General features: G+C 29.4%; 1 long non-coding RNA gene across 1 annotated transcript; it reads left to right on the forward strand.

Moving 5' to 3' along the window:
- The first annotated feature begins 8,667 nt into the window (after positions 1-8,667).
- Positions 8,668-11,244, forward strand: LOC149510935 (uncharacterized). The gene is made up of 6 exons (XR_016334820.1): positions 8,668-8,851; positions 8,988-9,030; positions 10,344-10,418; positions 10,522-10,575; positions 10,655-10,745; positions 10,868-11,244. It is a non-coding gene; the product is annotated as an uncharacterized LOC149510935 (long non-coding RNA).
- The last annotated feature ends 307 nt before the right edge of the window (positions 11,245-11,551 follow it).

The following is an 11,551-nucleotide window of genomic DNA, read 5'->3' on the forward strand; positions in this document are numbered from 1 at the left end:
AATTTTATATTTTTATGCTTTTTATGTTTTTAATTTTTTTTGTTTGAAAATAAATATTAATTATTGTTATTGAAATTTTATCTATATTATTCTACCATTTTGGATAAATTTAGATAAAATTTCTCACTTAAGAATTTTATAAAAATTTACCATTTGAAATTTTTATAAGTTCTATCATTGGATAATTAATATTCATTCCCAAAATTTTTATTTTTACTTTATTTTTAATTTAATAATTAAAAAACAAAAAAACAAATAAATAAAATACTTAAATAAAATAAATAAGAAAATACCAAAAAAATTCGAAAACGGCTCGGCTCAGGCTAAAAAACGGCTCGGCTTAAGACAGAAATCACGGCTCAAACGTGTGGCTCGGAGTCTCAGCTTGGCTCTGCTGGAACCCAGGCAGAGAAGAAGGTCGCTGGTTTGGGTGCGCTATGAGTCGAGTCTGATCTTGGCAAAATGCGCAAATCCTATGAGTTTACTAACGCAAAAACGACATCGTTTTAGTAGGGTATAAAAGACTCTCACCTCAGTTTTTCACAGATTGCCTCATTTTCTCTCTCTCATTTCCCTATTTTCTCCTCCTTCTCTCTAAACAATCTCAGATTCTGGTTGAATTTCTACCGAAATCTAGAAAAAATAGTCGAAATCTTTAATCTGGCCGAAAAACTCATCGAAAAATTCAAAGTTCGTAAAAAAATTTCATCGAATTTTGAAAAATTTTCTAGAAAAAAAAACTCCAAAAATTTGAAAAAAATCTTCTAAAAATCCTATACTGCCTCTAAACACTTTTTGCTTTTGTTTCACCTCTCTGTTTCCTTCCCTGTGTGTTTGTGTGTCTTATGAATCTATTTATAGGGATTGATCAGAAGAGTTTCTGATCAATCCTAACTCTTTATGGGATTTGGATTCAAGTCTTTGAATCCAATCTCAATTCTTTCAGCCTCTAATTTCACGGTCAAATTCAATTTTTTCTGATCCTAATCCTAGCAAAAAATCAATCAAGAAAAAGATAAAAAAGAAAATAATAATAATAATAGATAAATAATAAAAATATATATATATCAATAGGTAAATAAAAAATATTAACAGATAAATGATAAAATAAAAATAAAAATATATATATTAATAAATAAATAATATTAATAATAATATTAATAAATAAACAAAAAATAACAAATAAAAATAAAATGCAAATGGGCTTACCCATTTGAACCAGATCTAAGCTAAGCCCAACGGGCTTAGGCCCAACCCCCTGTTGAACCCAATGGGATTAGGCCCGGATAAAGTAGGGTGTTTACAACTGCCTCAAATATATTTACAAAAAAAAAAAAAAAAGGTTTTCTTGATCAATAAGAAAATCAAATATAATATGTTGATCACATTAGCTCACGAGAATTAAATATCGAAATAATTTCAAAAAATCAAAAAGGCATATGGACATGGTGAACGTATTCTAGTGTTTATTTCACAAATGGAAGTGCTAACATCATCACCTATACACAACCTGGAATCGAAGTATAGCTAATCCTAGAAATTATCCTTTGCTCGGCTTATGGCACCCAAGACTTCTTCTTCATTCGCCGTGGTGGAATGTCTAACGCCTGCCTGATTTACGTACTAGAATATGGCCATTATCTGGGCAGAAATTAGAAGACAATAGAGCTGGGGAGCCTGAGGAAGAGAAATCCCGCCAATTTTGCATTATGGATTGCAAGCTTTATGAGATAATATGGCATAACTGTTTCAGGCATGCATAATATACTAACATCACAAGTAGAAATATGTTGAGTATCGCCAATGTGCTTGAGTACTCTTAGTAGACTATGATTGTAGTTTCACTTTATTATTTGCTTGCAACCAGGCCCGTATGAATTGTGAACGTTAGGCGATTGAGCCTCAGCTGAAGTTGTTAAAGAGTGGGATGCATCATGTAGGCCGTGTTTTCCTAAATGGTAGTGTAAAAAAAGTTTCATGCCATTGAGATACTAAATAAGTGTAAATATTCATTTTTTTTCCCAGTTTTTCTTTTAAGTTTCAGTTTTGCAAAATGAATATATCCCCAAAAACATCCTTAAAGCTCATTATCAAAAGTTTTTTGGTAGTACATGTTTGAGAATTATGAGGAGCAAAACCCAACATTGCAATCCAGATAAAAATTATGAGCCCATCAACTGTTGGATCAAAAAGATCACTTTTTTTTTTGTCACAATTACAAACATGACAGATTTTCAGCCAACCCATATCTTGCACTGTCTAAAAAAAACCCAGATCCAAAACACCCAATATTTTTCAAATGTCTATCATTCCAATGCAGAGAAAAGAACGGCTAAATGAGAAAGTCGATCAATTAATTACTTCAAGAAGCAGAAGAAACTGAGAGATTTTAAAGAGAAATTGTAGGAGTTCACACATGCAAAAAAAGAGGGAGATAGGGAATCTTACTTCCTCAGCTTTGGTTGTAAATCAAATCACGATTCTTGATAGCCTCTCTAGATTTTGTTTCTGTGTTTTTTTTTTTTTTTTACTTTACCACCAGGACAACTGAACATGATTCAACTGGATTATCAAACAAACTATGTCTCTCGGACTCTCACTCTCTCTGGGCTTTTCTGCAAACTTTTATTGTTTATTTAAAATGAGTAATCAATATTATCATAGTACCCTTGTTTATTTTTCCTTTTCATCTTCTTAATTTGGATTTATGAGAAGTGTTCAACGATCAGATTATCCACTTATCACTCAGGCTGCCCAACCTAATTTGGCTGAATTTAGGCATAGATTGTTAGGTTTGAGTCCAGTTTTGTCCGGTTAATTAGATTATTTTATTAATAAATAATATATATTTATTTAACTTAAATTTAAAATATATTTTAAAAAACCAAATATAAATAATATATTATTATTAAACAAATTACGCCAAGATCATGCTTACTTTTTAAAGAGAAGGTATGATAAATTTCGTTTGATTTGATTTACAAATTCTTTTAGATAGGTGATGTTTTCATTGATTTTATTTTTTATTATGCTTGATTTCATTTATAAAATTATTAAAATTAACAGCATGAAATTTTTATTTCAATTCTTGACATTAAAAGCTTGAAATCCAAATTAATCGAATTAAAATTATTGATTAATTGAAATTATCTCTGACTTTAATACCTATTCCGTCTTCTATAATTTTTGAATTTTTAAATTTTTAAAAAATTCTTACTAGATCAGGACGGGACAATATTCGTAAGGTACAAATCGGTATACTATTTTCTAATTGTAAATCAATGTTAGGAAAAAAACATAGAAACAATTTACACCTTTTACAAATAGAATTTTAGTTGAGGCAGTTCATTGCAAATCTGTCTCTAATGAAAGATGAAGTTGGCTTAGGTTCAAATCCAAAGGAGGAAAGGACTTGCAACCGTCACTAAATTATATATAAATACCCACACCTCCGATTCGTTACTATTTACTTCTTTCCAATCCAATAAGCTTTCAGGACTTCCAAAACACACCAAGGAGAAGATCTTATATTAGATTCTACAATGAAAATCAGTTGGTTTATCAAAAAGATGTGGCGAAGCAGGTCCTCCCAGAAGTCTTACTAGAAGGTAGAGGCTGAGGTTGCCAAAACCCTTGAAGCTCGAAAAGGTTACGCAGCCATGTACGTAAGCGAAGAGGCCAGGAGGTACGAAGTTCCAATCAGGTATCTTTCGCTTCCAACGTTCAAGCAATTGTTAATGCCATCTCAAGATCAAGATGATTTTGATACCAAGATTAATGGATCAATCATGATTTCGTGCAATTATGAGATCTTCGATCAATTGTTGAAAACTACTACACTTTTAGTTGGATTTGATTTGATTTTTTCGTATATTAGATCCAAATATTAATTTAACAAAATTCGTGTAATAATTTTAATTTTTAGTCAATTTTTCAAAAATTTAGTTCTATTGAAATAATTATTTATTCATAAATTATATTTCATCTATTTTTTCTGATTTTAGAATTCTTTTTTGTTGATGCAACATTTCATTATCAAAACCCAATGGCTAATAATTGATTAAATTAATTAGACTTTTTTCCCCCAAATTAATTAGAATAAGATCTCTTTTACTGAAAAATTTTCAATTTTATTACTTGAAATTTCGGGCAAACCCCAATGCTTTTGTAGTAGTAATTTAAATAAATTTTAATTTGGAATCGAGGTTTTACCTCTGACATTTCATGTCCTTTTTTTTTTTGTTTGTGATAGATCTGATACATTCTACATCTTAATTTTCAACGAAATTCTCAATCAAATTACTAGATCAAGAATTAAATCAACAAATTGGATCAAATTAACAAACTAAACCTGCTTAAATTTGGCCAAATATATTATTCTAATTGGTCATGGCCTGCAGCAGATCATACTTAAGCCTGTCCTGTGATAACATTCCAATAATTTGTCTTATACTTTAAGTTGTATGACTCGCCATTTTTTCACAAAATTGGATTAACATAACAGAATCCCAAAACACAAGAGGACGGCCTTAGCTTCTTGTAGCGAAAAAATTACTACAAAAATTATTACTTCTGATCTTATAATTTGTTTTCTTACAGGATCGTCTCCCCTATGAGAATGCATGTGCTTAAAATGTTAATCATTCCAATCACACAAATATAATTAGAGAGTTCCAATTGTGAGTCAAAGGAGAAAATAAAGCTATGGCCAACTCTAACAGCAAGGCAGCAGCAATATTGGTTAACTTAACGCTATTGCTTTCTCTTCTTCTCATCTTCAACATGGCAGAAAGCAGATTCTTTGGAAGTACGTGGATTAATTAGATTCAATTCAAGCAACATTCTAGCCTCTTTTTTTTTTTGTTTTATATTTAAGATCTTCAAAAATTGAACTATGAAAACTAAAATTTTAGCATTATGATTGTCTCATTTTTATGCAGTTGGGTTTGAAAAGGGAAAAAAATCATCGACCCCAGTTTGTGTGAAGGTGTTTGGTGCAAGGGACGGTGACACTTGCTTTAGCATTTCTCAAGCCTTCAATCTGACTTTAGATTTCTTTAAGGAGATCAATCCAAACATTAACTGTGACAATATCTTTGTTGGTCAATGGCTCTGCGTGGATGGCTTCCTCATTTGAGTTTGATTTTTGAAGAACAAACCTTTTTTAAAGCAATATTGCCTAATAAGTAATTAGATATTGTACGAATAAAGTTTGAATTATGAAGATATTTTCCATTAAATATTGTACGAAAAAAGTTTGAATTATGAAGATCTCTTCCATTATATATGTTTCTCATAATTTTATTTATATGGAAGTAATTAATTATAACCTTTGTTCCATTGATTTCCATAAATAAAGAAATAAGAACAATAAATGTTATAACATATAAATTCAAAAACTCGATAATTAAACATAAAAAATCTTTTGGGTGATTGGGAATAGTGGGAAGGGAGAAAAAAAAGGGAAAGGGAGATTGAAAAGTGGAAGAGAGATTTTTTGTGGCTTGAAGTTTAGGCTTCATTGTTAGATTTAGGGTTTTAGGGAATGATTTTGGAAAAACGGAGCTCGGAATAGACATCAAGAGGCCGAAGAGGGTTCAGGGTGAAAAATTGAAAAGGAAAAGACGCTGACTGACAGCAGCAAACGGCTTAACCGGCGACGGAGTTGCAGTTGAATGCTGGAAATTGGGTTGAAAAAGGGTTGGTTGTTTGCTGTTTGAGAGAGAAGGGAGTTTTTTTTTTTTAATGAGAGGAAGAAATGAAATAAAAAATTAAAAAAAAAGAAGGGGAAGAGGAAATGGGTCAGACGGCTCGACAGTTGATCGGACAGCCTAACCAATGTAAGCTTTTAACCCAGAAACCCATCAAAGTTGATCCATTCTTGGTTTAGTTTATATTGGGTCCTAGCTCAAAAGCATCATTTGGGGTATGCTTCTTTTCTTTTTTGTTCATTTATTTTCTTGAGCCCTTAATCATTTTTTTATGCTTGTTAATATTGTGGTGAAAAATAATAATAATTATAGTAATAAATAAAAATGCAAATATATATTTGAAAATTAACTTACTTTTGGATGCATGATGAAATAAAATGAGATTTGAATAAAAATTAATGTGTAAAACATTTGTGATTTAAAATTAAATTTCAAATAAGGGTTTTAAGAATAAAAATAAAATAATATTTTTATTTGAAAATATGATTTTGAAGACTTTACATAAATATCGAGAGAATTCAAAATAATTATTTTAGCAAAAAAATATTACTTAGTTTGTAAAAATATTTCTATAAATTTCTTAACTGAATGATCAGTTTTTTTTTTAATTTTTATCTAGATATTGAGGAGTTAAAAAAATAAATAAAAATAAAAATAAATACTTTTAATATAAAAAAGCCATTTTCATTATGAATAATATATATAAATTTAGGAAAGAAATATAATAATAATAATAATAATAATAAATAAAATTAAAGATTTATAAGATGAGTTAAATTGGCCATTTACATATCTTAATTTGTGTTTGCATAATTTATTTGCATCACATTAGTTGTTTGTATTTTATCCTCGTAAAAAAAATGAAACAATAAATATGATTTTGAAAGATTTTTAAGAAATAAAAAATTAATATTTCTAAGTAAAATTAATTTTTGAGATCCTACCTAAATATTGAAAGGTTTCCCAATAATTATTTTTTTTATAAAAGAATATTAAACTAGATTTTAAAGATTATTATGAAAATACATATTTTCATTTTATTCCTAAATAAATATTTTAAAAGGATTTTTGTAAAAAAATTAAAAAATTAATGGGATTATTTTAAATATTAAAATTAAGATCACTTTTATCAAAACAAAATGATAACATGTGATTAGTTGGTATTGTTTTTAAAACGAACACTATGTAGATATTAATTTTTTTTCATATGTAACCAAATTTTTGAATCTAAATTTGTTTTAAAAAATCAAGCGAAAAATTATCTTTTTAATAAATTTAAATTAATTTTAAAATTTTATTACGAAGACAAGGTTTTTAAGGTAACAATCCAATAATTATATATATAATATAATAATTGCTAAGTGTAATATAAAAAATTAACAAAAAAATAAAATAATCAAACCAACATGTATATTTTTATAAAAATTCAACATAAAATTAAATTAAACTCATATATATATATATATATATATAAACTTAATCATGATATGTAACATTTTAAAAATTTTTTTCTCACCATTGAAAAACGTTCTCATTGTTTGAATGAAGATGGAATTCTAAAGAAACTCAACCTTCTAATACCCACTAATTAGAACAAGATATAAGAAGGGATGTATATACTAACTAGTTTACTATCTGTGATGCACGGATTATTTATATTTATATTTAAATATAAATACAAATATAAATAATGGCCTCCCCATCTGTACTAAAAATATAGAACTCTTTCAACTCTAATACTTTATTCAACCTTAGGAACAAAACCCCATTGCAATCCAGATCAAAATCGTGAGCCATCAGCTCTTGGATAAAAAGGATCACTTTTTTTTGTTTTTTTTTTTGCAGTTCATGACAGATTTTCAGCCAACCCAAATCTTGCACTGTCCAGACCCAAAATACCCACTACTTTTCAAATATCTATCATTTCATTGCGGAGAAAAGAATAGCAATATAAGAACTGGGTTTTTTGACCGTCGATCAGTTTACTTCAAGCAGGAGAAATTGAGAGATTTTAAAGAGATTTTATGAGCTTCACACCAGGTAAAAAAAAAAAAGGGGAGACAGGGGATCTTACTTTCTCAGCTTTGGTTGTAAATCGAATCACGATTCTTGGTTGCCTCTCTATATTTTGTTTCTGAGGTTGTATTTTTTATTTTTTTAAACTTTACTAAGAGGACAGCAAAAATTGATTCAATTGGATCATCAGCCTCTCTTGGACTATAACACAAGGTTGTTAATACAGTAGCAGATAATATTTTGACTTTTTTTAAAATAATTAAATTAGTATTAATTGTTTTGATATATTATTTTGAATTTTTTTTACTTAATACAAATATATTAATAGATATATATATATTTATATATAATAATATTATTAATAATTTACAAAATAAATATATATTATTTTCAAAAAATAAATAAATAAATTTAAAAGTATAAAAAATAAAACCATTAATTTATCATAATATTTTTTAATTTTTCATATAATGTGATATGATATTTAAATGAGTATTTTTTATATGACTATTAAGATAAAACAAAGAGATGAAAAAAATAATATTAACTTCATAATTGTTAAACTTTAAAAATGAAGTACAATTATTTTTTTAAAAAAATTAAAATAATTATAAATTTTGATTTTAAAAATTAAAGTATAAAAAAATAAATCACAATAAAAAATAAAAAAATTCAATTTTCAAAATTTATTTTATCAATTAATTTTATTTTTATTAAATTAAAAATAATAAAACAACAAAACATAAATTATAAATTATAAATCATATTTCATATCACTAAAAAAAACTTAATTTTCAAGGCACATATTTTCTGGCGGTTTAATGAACCGCCAACATATTCTCAAATTTAATGAGCTTTCATCGTCAAAGCCAACCTGCAGAAAGTAGCATTGCTTTCTACGACTGAATGGGTTTAACCCACAAAAAAAAAAAAGCTCTCCACTCTTCCTTTAATTCATTTATTTATCTCCACTCTACAAAACTCTCTGCTAATCCCGACCCCCTTTCTTTTGTATAGAAACAAAGCTTCTGCATTTGTTACTATCTTCACTTGCACTAATTGATTTTAAGCTTCACGTTTCAAACTCTCTGCTAAGCCTTTGCATCTCATTTGCGCTCCACGAGGTTACTATCTTCATCTTAATCCCCTATCTCTTTCATGTTTTTTCATCTGTTGTTTTTTAAATCATTTTTGAGACAAAAATCAAACGAATCTTTACTTGATTTTTTAAAATCCCTAATTTTTCCTCTTTGGTTTCAGCTCAATCGTTGTCATCTTCTTCATCAGCGCTGTTTCGAAACAGGTTCTTCCTCTCTCTCTCTCTCTCTCCTCATTTTGATTCTGATTTTGTAATGAACAAGCTTAAGTTTTATTGGTCAAGCTCAATCTTAATTCTAGAAGTGGTTTTTTCTTGTGATTTGTGATTTGGTACAATGTGTGAACAATAAATTTAACCGATTGAACCTAGTTCCTTGATCAATTAGTTGCATGTAGTTAGGTTTTAGATTGTCTACTTTTGGATGCTGCTATTGATAATCTTTGAAGGTATTAAAATACATGTCCTGTTGGCCCTAGTTGCATTTCGGAGTACAGTCTGATACATCATGTGAACGGAACTTATCTGGCCTTTTGAAATTCTGCCGAAGGCTTTAATGAATCCAATAGAGTTATCATAGTATTCACATCTTTTAAAAATCTTGGTGATATATTTTATGGTTCTGGGTTTTATCGATGGTAGGGGAGGGGACATAGATGAACTTGAAATCAATAATGCTGATGAGGCTCTTTCTGAAGTATTTCTTTTCAATTCTACTTATATATATTCTTTCTGAAGTATTTCTTTTTTATTTTTCATATATATATATGTATGTATGTATGTATGTATGTATGTATGTAATCTCCTGATTTGAGATCATGTTATGGATTGAGAAATTATGGACTCTTTGAATATACAACTGGCAAATAAGTTTTGCCACTTGAATTGTGAAACTCTTGGAATCAAGTGCAGTTCATCAAGGTGAAAATTCGATGTCTTTTAGTTTTGATGATGTAAAGAAAAAACAGAAACACTTCCGAAAAGTGGAGGTGAGATTTAATTATATGGTGAACACCTAAGAGGGTTCTTATTAATGAGGTGTGTTTACCAAGAAGACAAGATAAAAGTCAGTGAGCATAATGCTGCATATTGATATAGGTCTGAAGGAACTTAATGTCTAACAGATGGTTCAAGTTCCATGGATTAAGCTCTACTATATATGGCTTGCAGTCGTCTTCCAATTTAATGGCTTAGTAAGTGCCATTGAGATTTGATGTTTTCAGGCTTTGCATGTATAGAAACTTAGCTTCATCTCAGGAACTTAGTTGACCACAAAGTCAAACCTTGGTGTGCACCAACTACCAATTACTTTTACTTCATAATCACATATAAATATACCTGTCTATCTAGATTAACTAGACCTCTGTAACTGAAATACAAGAAATCAACCTATTTCAATCCCAGCTAATTTCTAATATTAGCTGAATCAAAGTGTGATTATTTGAAAATTTGCAATTTCGGCTAGGATATTTGTGTTAAAATAATTAACTTAAGGACTATTGAAAACTCTTCTTTTGCAGGAGCCTGTTAGAAGTCCAATAATAGATTCATGCATTCGGATTACAGACAATGGAAGGGAGAGCATTAACAAAAAGGTGCAATTATTAAATCCCTAATTTATGTTCCAGCATAATGCATATTTCTTTTTAGTGCTGCAACATCAATATTTAATGCTTATGAAGTGTTTACGACATTCAGGTCTTCTGCATTTTCACCCTTTGCAGCACTTCAAATAATAATGATCAGCTTAAGGTGTGTAAACTGTGAGCTGTGTTTATTTATCTTGATATCAAAATTATTAGCAAGTCATTCTAATATTTAAACGTTACAGCTAGGAGAAAGTAGTTCAGAGGAAGCAGCGAGATGGATTTGTTGCTTGAAGGATGCTGCATTAAAGATTTAAGCCTATTAACTTACAATCAGTGAGTTAATGGTTATCCTCATGATGAAAGTGATCTTGCTTATTTAAATTTTACTAACACTTAAAATTATGTTTTAAGAGCAGTTAGTGATCTTGCTTCTTCTCTTATGTTGCATTGAACAGATACAGAGCTGCTACAAGTACATACTACAGGGGTCCTGTTGGGCAATGCTGGTTTACGATGTAACAAAATGGCAGACCTTTGATCACATTCCACGCTGACTGGAAGAGTTGCATGGCCATGCTGACAAGAACATTGTTATTATTCTGATTGGGAACAAAAGTGACCTTGAAAACCAGTGGGCAGTGCCAATGGAGGATGCCAAAGAATTTGTTTAAAAAGGACTATTTTTCTTGGAGACCTCAACTCTTGAAGCGACTAATGTGGAGACTGCTTTCTTAACTGTTCTTGCAGAGATTGTGAACAAGAAAAACCTAGTTGCTGGTAATAATTAAGGGAATGGCAACCCTGCATCACTAGCAGGCAAAAAGATCGTCATTCCAGCTTCAGCGCAAGAAATTCCAGCAAAGAGAAACATGTGCAGTAGATCATGATTGAATTGGATTTGACTCCTGTCAATTTGCTTCTTTTACATTATTTATAGCAGGTTTTGAAGGTGCGGTATATATGTTTGTATATTTACATTGCATTAGTTTAGTTTAGTTTCCAAGGGCAGCTAGTTAATTGCATGTTTTGAGATGGGGAAAACCAAAATTTGAAGTTGAGTTGCAGATTGCTTCAAGTTATATATTTTATCCATTGATCCTGGTTGAAGTTACTTTGTTTATTTATCCTGTTGTTTCTTG

Source organism: Durio zibethinus, chromosome 27 (genome assembly GCF_047325235.1).
Source record: "Durio zibethinus cultivar Kanyao isolate XHJ-2024 chromosome 27, ASM4732523v1, whole genome shotgun sequence".
NCBI lineage: Eukaryota > Viridiplantae > Streptophyta > Magnoliopsida > Malvales > Malvaceae > Durio > Durio zibethinus.